Source organism: Hordeum vulgare, chromosome 6H, assembly GCF_904849725.1.
Source record: "Hordeum vulgare subsp. vulgare chromosome 6H, MorexV3_pseudomolecules_assembly, whole genome shotgun sequence".
In the NCBI taxonomy this organism is placed as follows: domain Eukaryota; kingdom Viridiplantae; phylum Streptophyta; class Magnoliopsida; order Poales; family Poaceae; genus Hordeum; species Hordeum vulgare.
Window position 1 is genome coordinate 384,216,914 of NC_058523.1, and position 9,057 is coordinate 384,225,970.

General features: G+C 41.2%; 1 long non-coding RNA gene across 1 annotated transcript; it reads right to left on the minus strand.

Annotated features, from left to right (window-relative positions):
• Positions 1-3,284: 3,284 nt before the first annotated feature.
• LOC123401167 lies at positions 3,285-4,339 on the minus strand. Its single transcript, XR_006611045.1, has 3 exons — positions 4,274-4,339; positions 4,128-4,199; positions 3,285-3,307 (listed from the first exon to the last, which is right to left on the minus strand). It is a non-coding gene; the product is annotated as an uncharacterized LOC123401167 (long non-coding RNA).
• Between the last annotated feature and the right edge of the window lie 4,718 nt (positions 4,340-9,057).

The following is a 9,057-nucleotide window of genomic DNA, read 5'->3' on the forward strand; positions in this document are numbered from 1 at the left end:
GCTCAGAATGTCTGGGTACTCAAACCGTCTAGCTGAGCTGGGGATTGAACTCCCGCAAGATGCTATCACTAACAAAATTCTCTAGTCACTTCCACCTAGCTATAAGAGCTTTGTGTTGAACTATAACATGCAAGGGGCGAATAAGTCACCCGGCGAGTTATTTGCGATGCTGAAAGTCGTTGAGTCGGAAATCCAGAAAGAACATCAAGTGTTAATGGTCAATAAGACCACTAGTTTCAATAAAAACGGCAAAGGCAAGAAGGGTAACTCCAAGAAGAGTGGCAAAGTTGTTGCCCCTTCGACGAAGAAACCCAAGGCTGGACCTAAGCTGGAAAATGAGTGCTATTATTGCAAGGGGACTGGTCATTGGAAACCCAACTGCCCCAAGTATCTCGCTGATACGAAGGCGGCCAACGCCAAACAAGGTATATATGATATACATGTTATTGATGTGTACCTCACCAACTCTTTTAGTAGTGCGTGGGTATTTGTTACTAGTTTTGTTGCTCATATTTGCAACTCGAAACAAGAACCGCGGAATAAACGAAGGTTGGCGAAGGATGAAGTGACGATGCGCGTGGGAAATGGTTCCAAGGTTGATGCGATTGCCGTCGGCACAGTCTCACTTCAGTTACCATCGGGATTAGTGATGAACTTAAATAATTGTTATTTAGTGCCACTACAACAAAACAGGTCACTAAGCACGCTCAATTTCATACGTAGGGACGTGTTGTTTCATCTCTAGCCAACTATGGAGCCGTTTTAGTAAAGTGTCCTTGGAGCGTATCCCCACGGACCGTCTCAATCATGTAGACACGCTTGCCAAGCGTGTCTTACATGGCATGAGACGCTTTCTAGGGACGCTGAAAATCGTGTCTACATGTAGAGACGTTATATTAGGCATGCTCGTATTACGTCTCTACACATAGACATGTTTCATTCGTCTCTTATAATCGTCTCTAAATATGCATAAGCCTTTTTGTGCAAATGGAATATTTTACTTCAAAAATTACTCAATTTATTTCAAATTTGTTTCACCATTTCAAATTCATACCATCTCTACCATTAACCATCATTCGCCTCTTATACTCTTCTCTACATATATACTTAAACTTTTGTATACAAATGTAATATTTTACTTCAAATGGTAATTGATTTATTTTGAATCTATTTCATCATTTCAAATTCAGTTATTGTATAATGTCATGGCTGCGCATGCATAGCAACAGCAGTAATGACATCCAATGCATTAATTAGCAGAAACAATGTCTCCACATAAAGTACGTGGAGTTTACAACTGAATAATACCAAACATTCATATGAAACATACGCTTGTGCAAATAAATAAGAAAATATCCTGTAGAGAACAACTATGTTTCTCTACGAATCTAAAATCTATACATAATGCATAATATTGTTCATTTAAAGATAGATTTATCAACTGCTCGCAACTCCTCTAATGCACTCCCTTTTCATATCAACAACCGGTCAACTGGTCAACTACTCCTAGCTCCTTTAATGCACTCCCTTTTCATGTCATCATCACCCTGAAAATTAGATGAACAATGTTTACGTGAACATATGCTTATAGAAAAGTGGAAGATAATAGATTTCTTGATGAAATTATAAAAAACTATCATACCAATGCTTGGTGGTTGTGCTGGAGTGGTTGGCTTAACTACTTTTACCTAAAAACCAGAAATATTCTTGACAAATAACTTATCACACATGTGCAGAGTTGATCATACACAATGCTTGAATGGAAACATACTTACATGTGAGCGAGGCCAAGCAATAACAGAACCAAAAGCATCCTTTACTGTTTGGAATTTTTCATATGGTCTAACTAGTCTCTCATTTTCTAGATATGTATAGCCACGAACAAGAACTGCAACGTATTGCACTCCAACCATGTCTCCTCCAACCACATATGTTTTCTCTTTACTCACTAAAGTTCCTTTGGCCACCGGCTTGTATTTGTTTCTCGAGTTCATTGAATACAACACAACTTCAGTTTTATCCTATTTTTCAAGAAATGAAACAGATATTATTGATGAACCTGAGAAGATTTCATTTTATGCAAATAAGAACAATTTCATAAATAATTAGACCAACTATCTATTATAAAATCATTGTCATCCAGATATCAAGCCTATATGTACCTGCTTAGTGACTTGGTGATGACCACATGGCTTGGTTGCCTTGCTATTTTCAGCACTAGCATTCTGCAATTAAATAGGAACACATGTGAAAGGAGACACACGATCAGCTATAATCAAGAATTATTTTTAATACTTATTGAATCTGACTTATGATCTGCTAGTTGTGTCGCAACAGTATTGGAAACGACCTTGTCAAAATGTAATTGTTGTTTAATAATAATGTCATTTACCACTTACATACAAAATTGGGCAGCCTGTTGTAGAATCAATGCCATTTACATATGTAGCATATGTTCACCTGCTTAGTGACTTGGTGAGGTCGTACACTTGGTTCATGACCACCTTTCTGCACTCCAAGATTATGTTCAACGTGGGCATTCTGCAATTTAATAGGAAAAGGTGTCATCATCATCATTGATGAAAATCTGGGTAAGTCCTTGCACACTAGATTCAGATTAGTAAGAGCATCTCTAGTGGATGGTGTATATGGAGGTGGATGGTAAATTTACACGATGCAAACTGAAAAATGCTTCCCAGTGGAACGTGTATACGGGCGTGCAAGTTTTACACGTCCATCCACGAGGCTACTCCTCGTGGAAATAAACACTCTTCGGCCACGCTCGTGGAAACGGAAACGAGCTGCTCCCGCCATCCTCCTGCCCTGCTCCCGCCATCCTCCCGCCTCCATCCAGAGGCCATCGAAGCTCGCCGGCGACCACTCCCCTCTGGTAAGCTCTCTTCCTCCCTTCTATTTTCCATTCCCGTCGGTAGAGAGGAGGCGCGGGACGTCGGGCGGCCGCCACACCGTTGACCAGATCTGGCGACGGCGGCGCGCGTCATGGAGAGGGGAGAGAGGGGCTGGGCCGCTGCTGAAGTGCGGCGGCGGCGACGACGCAAGCCATGGAGAGGGGAGGGCGGAGAGAGGGGCTGGGGCCGCTGCTGTAGTGCGGCGGCGGCTGCGGCGCGCGCTAGGGAGATGGGAGGGCGGGGAGAGAGGGGCTGGGGCCGCTACGTGAAGGGAGAGGGGCTGGGGTGGGGCGGCGGCGGCTTGGAGGCTCGGCTCTGCAGGGAGAGAGGGGCTGGGGTGGGGCGGCGGCGGAGAGAGAGCTCGCTAGGGAGAGAGAACTCGCTGGGGAGAGAGTCTTCTATTAAGAAGGGAGTCTGCTCATTCAGTAACGGCGAGTACGTAAAAGCAGGATTAGCTGAACTTGAGCATTGGTGCTATAGAGCTACTGACGAGGTAAATATAGCTATTTCTGTCACACATCTTAAAATGCTGTTAAATAAGGGGCGGTAGAGCTATGGTAGCATCTGTTTTTCTTAATGGGCTTTAGTCCTGCATATTGTTCTAGACCATATAGTTGTGCCTAAATCCTGTTATATTATTTACAGTGATCAATGGCAAAATGAAGTACAAATAAGATAATTTTGTCATGTTCATTATGCCAAGAAGTTTCTCAGTTGATTAATAGTTGTAACAAAGTTGCCTCAAATATTGATTTCTCATCTAGTATTTTTTTTCGAGATTATCTCATCTAGTGTTTTCGTACTTGGAGTATGCAGGTTCTGCCTGGGATGAGCTTAAACATATTAGACAAGCTATTGGTTTCCTGGTATGACTTTTCATGTGCTCTTAGAACATGACTTCCACAAATATTTGTTCGGTAGAATAAGTATCTAGGCTATTGCTGATAAGATATGAGAAAATGATTGCACATGGCTCTGGAGTTTGGACTGGAACACCCCTTTAATTTTCTCTCACACACACCAAAGTGTGTGTAATTTTGTGTTAGAAGAATGGATACCATTTTAGTTATTATTTTTCCTTTAAAGGTTTTCCTACCGAGAAAAGACAACAAGCCAGAATTTCAACTTTGAGGGCATACTGTATAAGGGTTCAACCAATCCTGAAACTACTAGCGGGAGATAATTGATAATTAAATGAGTACAAGTTAGTTGACACACCTTAGCGATCACTTGTTCATGTGGTAAATGCGCATTACTACAAACCTGTTTTGATTTGGTCTGCTGCAGCTCCTGTTAAAGCAATAGTTTTAAGACATTAGCATGGACATGCATTAAATAGGTATTGGAAAATCCCATTACATTACCTGCATGGTAGTTCCTGGCTCTTGCACATCATCATTTGATTGTTGAAGGACATTATAAGATTCACATTGTATATTGTTACCTCTTTCAGATAAAGTGACCTGCAATAAAATTATTGTAATAGCACATCAGTGTTCATTAATTTCATCTTTGCACAAATATAACTGGGTTTCATAAGCTAACATGATAACTTTCCGTTGTAGAATCCAGTTCATTTCTCAAGCTCTCTCCAGGAAACTTTTTTGCAAGGAAGGCAGCTATCATAGCCATCTGACCTTTGACGTCCCCTACATCACCTTTGACGTCCTTTACATCATGTTTGACGTCCTTTACATCATCTTTGACATCCTCTACATTATCTTTAACCGTGCGTACTTCAAACTGGAGATTTTCTTGATCCGATTTCCCAACAAAAGTTATTCCCTGGGAAACATTGACACCGCTCCAATACTTTTCGTCATAGTAACCTCGAAGTTTTGCCTTTTTATCAAGTGCACCATTAAAGGCTTCACTGTAATCGTCAGTGGAAAGACTACCATTCTGATCCATTTCCCTTTTTTTAACTCCTCATTAGCTGCATCCTATTGAATACGACTAGTTACTAATTTTTTATTATACTATGGAATAGATTGTATGTTGTAGACTGTACCATTATTGTCTTGACATTGTCGCTTGTGTAATTGCCATCTTTTTTCTTATGAGCTTCATCCCATAGGTCAATCTTGTGGATCGGTGCTTTCCTTTTGATTTCCTATCCAATAAAGTACGTTAGGTGCACTATTTATTTTTAAAGATAATTGATCTGTCATCTAATAAGAACTATAAAAAGGATAGTTGTCACCATCTCTTTTTGAAGTCTGGCATGGCTTTTTCTCCCGGTTGTGTGTGGATTCTTTTGTTGCTTCGCACACTCTCTGTTTTTCTCACATAACTTCTGCAAACAAATTAGATGCATGCACGTAATGTTAGCAAACTAATTTTGGAGTCCAGTTTGAGCATGAGAGGATGAGATAATCACCATGTGTGAATCTTGACACCACATTCCAACTAGAGTCTCCCATTGATGCTCATTAACACCTATTGGAACATTACTGGTAATTTCTGGGAGAGACCTTTCTTTGTGTTTGAAATATTTGTTCTTCAAGCGAGATTTGTAGGCTCTCCATCTTTTGCAAACTGTCATTAGGACCCAATCTCGTGTAAGCTGCTTTGTCTCAGATGGATAGACAAAGTTCTCCTTCAAAAGATTAAATTTAATTATTTACATGTGAAATGACAATAAATATGTCGGTGATGATACGTCAAAAAATATATTTAAGTGATGATGTTGCTTAAAAATTACCTCCACATCCGTAATAATGTTGTTCTTTCTTGGAACAAATAATTCATTGTCCCATCTTGGAGTGTTCAGCGGTGCAAGTGTGGAGTTCTCCGCAAGGTCACTCAGATAGCTGCTAAGAATTGAAGTAGACCTTTCATTCAGAATACCTTTTTCATTAGTCTCCACAATTATCTTTCCTCCAGCTACCTGGGATAAATTCTCCCTTTGCTTTGTTGGCTACATTGACATTTTTGCCTAACACAAACACTCTGCCTTGCAACATTTTCAAAGCTGAGCTACCACTCATAGTTGTCGGTGCCAGTTCTGTCTCTTTAGTGCCATCAAATTCCTGCCTCCTTCGGTTTTGAAATACGTGACCCTGAGGTAACCAGCGACGGTGACCCATATAACAAAGTTTCTTACTCTTATTTAGGCGAAATGATCTTGTAGAAGGACCACATGACGGACACCCATATTTACCACTTGTGCTCCAACCGTACAGGTAACCTAATGCCGGAAAATCATTTAAAGTCCATAACAATGCAGCCTTGAGAGGAAATATCTCCTGTGAGGAAGCGCCAAATGTGTCTACACCATCCCATAACTGTAAGAGCTCATCAATCAATGGCTGCAAATATATATCAATGCAAATCCAGGAATGATCATTGATAAAATTAGAGATGTTTCTTACATGCAAATCCAAGGCGGTAGGTTGTACGGGATAAGCATCACTGGCCAAGTACTATGTTTTGAACTCATATTCCGAAAAGGGTTAACTCCATCACTCGCAATGCCAAGGCGTGGATTACGAGGATCAGCAACAAATTCAGGGTATCTAGCAACAAGATCTTTCCAACACTCGGCATCGGCTGGATGTCGTACCTTTCCATCTTTGGTACGACCTTCATCGTGCCAACGCATGTCATCAGATGTTTTTGTTGTTGCAAAGAGCCTTTGAATCCTCGGTATCAAAGGAAAGTAGCGCAACACCTTGGCCGGTTTCTTCTTTTTCTTAGATACAGGTTCAGCTTGGGAGTCTTTCTTGTCATATGAAACCCACCGCGAGCTTCCACACACATGGCAGGACTCTTGATCAGCTCGTTCACCTCGCAAAAGCATGCAGTCATTGCGGCATGCATGAATTTTCTCGTAGTCAAGACCTAAGCCACGGATGATTTTTTGTACCTCATAATACTTCTTTGGTAGTTCTGCCTCTGGAAGTGCATCAGACAAAACACCAAGCAGCGTTGTAAAAGATTCTTGTGACCAACCATGTAAGCATTTCATGTGATATAAGGTGACGAGAAATGACAACTTAGAAAATGCATTACATCCAGGGTATAACTGTGTGTTTGCATCCTGCAAGAAGCTCGCGTATGTATCAGGTTTCTTCCTTGTTTCAGCATCTACATTCTCATCCTCAACTATATTAGGTTCCTTACTCTCCAATTCAAGACCATCTAATTCACCATCAGATGTGCTTGATAAAGGTTCACAACTATTAGCCATAGCAAAGACAACACTTAATAGTCCTGGCATGTCATCCACCTTCCATGGCTGCCTTCTCCAACAAAATTCCTTGGGATGCCAGGCATAGAAAGATTGCCGCTGTTATCTGATACATGAGCAAATGCAAATGATGGTTCACTGTAATCATCTCCATGGCAAACCCACTTAGTGTAACCTTGAAGAATACCATCACATCTCAAGTGAGTCTTCACTCCATCATAACTCTGCATAGCTTTATTTCGGCAGTTTACACAAGGACAAAGAATTCTATCACCAGCCGGAACATCACGGAATGCAAAAGACAGAAACTTCTCGACACCATCTTTCTAAGCAGCACTGGCTCTTGGTTGACTCATCCAACCTCGATCCATCACCTTCGATATGCCCAAGTACCGAAACAAACAAAATGTCAATTTATAAATTTACATGTGTTATTTAAGAGATCAAAGATGGTTCCAATATTCTTGCAAGAAAAGCATGGATAAATTTTTCAAGATTAGGGAGACGGAAGGAGAAAGGAACAGGGGAAATGTTCCTTCAGTTCATCGTCAATTCTGTTTACTAGGAGGACTTCTTTTCTTGCCACGGATCTAGACACCACTATCCAGCCATATTAAGGTGCTTTTATTCCTTGTGTTGATCATTTTTAAGCATTGTGTCTGCTGATGCTTCCATAATATCTAATCTTAAAAAAGTTGTGTCTGAATGAATCTTCTGTACAGACAAGACCATAGCCCAATGAAAATTATCATAGCTTCTAGTACATTCACTTCCTAGTCACTGAAAATTATATAGCGAATTGAGTATACCTAATTAGAATTTAAAACCATAGCCCAATGCCCTATGTCAGACAAGACACAAAATAAAAGTTTAATATACTAGCTACAATTGCATACATACAATTGTTGCAACTTGTAGAAATCTTTAGAAACAGCAAAAAGATATATATGGCAGAATCTGGATTGACTCATGAAGTTAATATAGACGAAGGATAGTATTGTCCAGAGAGAGCTAGACAGAGATGAAATTGCGGTGTGGTGGCTGGTCGTGTGATCGTGAGGTGTGGACGTGGGTGCTGCAGCCAGTGGTAGGCATCGTCAGCTCGTCATCGATTGATGGCTGCTGCTCCGCCAGGCATACCCGTCTACAGGGCCGACGACACGTCGATCGATCAGCTGATCAATCAGCGTGTTTACCGGTGTGGGCGTGCGTGATTGGGGTTGCTGGCATAACCTGACTTGGTCTGTAGGCCTGCCAGCCGGCGATAGGTTGAACGCAAAAGACGATCGTGATGCACTATTCTCAGGCTACTACTGAAAATATTACCCTGATGCGTGTACCGCCTTATATTGTGCGTGACTACCCTTATGCCCAGAGCCTTTTATGTGATAGTTACTACTGAAAATATTACCATGATGCATGTACCCAGGCGATAAAGCTTTGCGGAGGCCGGTCTGCAGGCACCTTGGAATCAACCCCGTAAAACCAGCATCGTTATCTGTGTGGCCAAGAGTACTGCATTTTCTAGCACCCCATTAAAGGTTGTATATCACTGTATTCCATGGTAGGCCCCAAGTTGGATGACAGGTACCAAACCTAGGCAAAACAGCATCTATACCTCCAATCTAGGCAATTCGCTGTGGGCCGGCCATCACTTTTTCCTGCAGGTTGCTGGCGAGACGATTGATGAAGGAAGAGTCTGGTCAGGGAGGTGGAAATTACTTGTCTATGGTTACTAGCACTCTAATTACAGATCTTGTAGACAATAGTTCGTTCATAGATAGTTTTGAGTTAGAACCATTTTTTTTGGAGATTAGCAATGTGTATGTTCTCATATACTCCCTCGGTCCCAAAATAAAGATAAGGAATACGCTGACTGCATAGGTCAGAAAATAAGTACGTTCTCATATACTCCCTCCGTCCCAAAATAAGTGACATAACTTTATACTAATTTGT